The following is a 2,718-nucleotide window of genomic DNA, read 5'->3' on the forward strand; positions in this document are numbered from 1 at the left end:
ATGATAAATATATATGGATTTTATACACACACACACACACACACACAATACATGCTTGTGCACGTATTGCATATTACGTATGCACATATATAAATACACACATTACATACATTTATACATACATACATATATATATATATAATATATATATATATATATATATATATATATATATATATATATATATGTATGTATGTATGTATATATGTATATATACATACATATAACACACATACATACATACTCAAGCATTTATATCGATATATGAAGGAATACAGAGATTTATGCACACACAAACACACACAAACACACACAAACACACACACACATACACACACACACACAAACACACACACACACACATACACACACACACACACAAACACACACACACAAACACACACACACACACACACACACAAGCGCACACACACACACTGACGGCTATCTGAAGCCGGTCATCCATCCACAGTAAATCCAGTGATTGGTCGAACACGTCTCTATTGATCCAGGCAGAATCCATAGTTTTCAAGCCGACACAGTGGCGCCACCTAGCTTCATCCTCAGATAACTACGAGCCAGTGACATCTCAAGGTCGTCGCACAGACACGTTCTGCCGATCCGATCTGGATCCTTCCGGGGAAGGAAGGGAGCAAGCAAGGTCGCACACACGTGCAGGCTTGGAGCTCCATAACAGCAACAGATAGGACAGAGACGTGGGGGGATGGGGGGGTTAACTCGTAGTAGTGGTCGTGAAGAAGGAATCAAGAAGGGGGTGTGGTGAGAGGATGATGTTATGAGGGAAGAAAGGGGTCGATGAATTTTAGAGGCTGAGAAAAGGAGCTGAACATATAAGAGTGATGGCATCCACTCTAGTATATTCTTTTATTTGTTTCAGTCATTCGAGTGTGGCCATGCAGGAGCACCACCTTTAGTCAAACAAATCGACCCCAGGACTTATTCTTTGTAAGCCTAGTACTTATTCTATTGGTCTTTTTTTGCTGAGCTGTTGTCATGCATGTATATATTCGTAATTTTGTTCAGGTGGCTGAGTACCCCACAGACATGTGTAACCTTGATGTAGTTCTCGGTGAGATTCAGCATGAAACAGAGAGTGACAAGGCTGGCCCTTCGAGTTACAGGTACAGGTCATTTTTGTCAGCCGAGTAGACTGGAGCAATGTGAAAAAAAGTGTCTTGCTCAAGGAGAGAATGCACTGCCAGGAATTGAACTCATGGCCTTACGACCACAAGCCAAATATTCTAACCACTAAGCCATGCATCTTCACTTACATAACAGGTCTTGGAAGTTGAAGGTTGAGGCCCAGGATAATTTCAAAAATGGCCAGGTGTTTTAGTAATTCCAGATTTCTGAAAGCTGGACAATCCTTTCAACTAAAGGTACAAGGCCTGAAATTTCTTTTGGGGGGGAGGGGGGACCTAGTCAGTTACATTGACCCCCAGAAGTACTCAATTTATTGACCCAGAGAGGATGACACCAGCAGAATTTGAACTCAGAACACAAAGACAGACAAAATGCCAGTAAGCATTTTGCCCAGCATGCTAATGATTGGACCACCTCGCCACCTTAATTAATAATAATAATTATAATAGATGCCGTACCAGGCAGTGGCTCTCATGGCTTCTGATCTTAATTGATTGGAAGTGTCATCATGTACATTGTTTTGTCTTGGCATAAACAGATGGGCGACAGCAAATATTCTGCTCATTATCACAGATTTGCTTGTCAGTTGCTTGACCGTAACCAGTTGAGCATGTCCCTTAGTGGCTGACGATATGTGCATCTTTGATCACGAGCAGAAGTAGTGGGGAAGCATCATAGCCATGTGTTGGGAGGAATTCTTTGGGGTTTGGATAATTCACCTTTGGAAACATGGGTGTTTCTTTCAACATCCTTAATCCTTATTCAAGGACCTTTTGAGTGGGATGGGCTACTCGACCTGAAGAAAATTCTAACTGGACCCCCACCTGCAAGGTCATGCGCTGTTTATCTTGATATGAAATCATGTCGCGCACATATGGTTGTGATGCATGTGCCTGGTGTACCCTTAGACAGATAGTCATGATGGGTATACTGAGCTTTGTATATTTTTACCCCAGTGTCACTTTGATGGCATACACTGCTCTCTCACTCTTTTACTTTTTTACTTGTTTCAGTCATTTGACTGCGGCCATGCTGGAGCACCACCTTTTAGTCGAGCAAATCGACCCCGGGACTTATTCTTTGTAAGCCATTACTTATTCTATCGGTCCTCTTTTTTGCCGAACCGCTAAGTGACGGGGATGTAAACACACACCAGCATCGGTTGTCAAGCAATGCTAGGGGGACAAACACAGACACAAACACACACATCATATAAATATATACATATATACGACGGGCTTCTTTCAGTTTCCGTCTACCAAATGCACTCACAAGGCATTGGTCGGCCCGGGGCTATAGCAGAAGACACTCACCCAAGATGCCATGCAGTGGGACTGAACCCGGAACCATGTGGTTGGTTAGCAAGCTACTTACCACACAGCCACTCAATAATAATAATAATAATAGCAACAATAATAATAATGGTTTCAAATTTTGCCACAAGGGCAGCAATCTGGGGAGAGGGGACTAGTGAATTACATTGACCGGATCTTTTCGGTTTGAACGGCAGCTTTTAACATAATTTCTAGGTAACTAAAAAATTTAAAACTTCGT

The sequence above is a fragment of the Octopus sinensis genome, linkage group LG30 (genome assembly GCF_006345805.1).
Source record: "Octopus sinensis linkage group LG30, ASM634580v1, whole genome shotgun sequence".
In the NCBI taxonomy this organism is placed as follows: domain Eukaryota; kingdom Metazoa; phylum Mollusca; class Cephalopoda; order Octopoda; family Octopodidae; genus Octopus; species Octopus sinensis.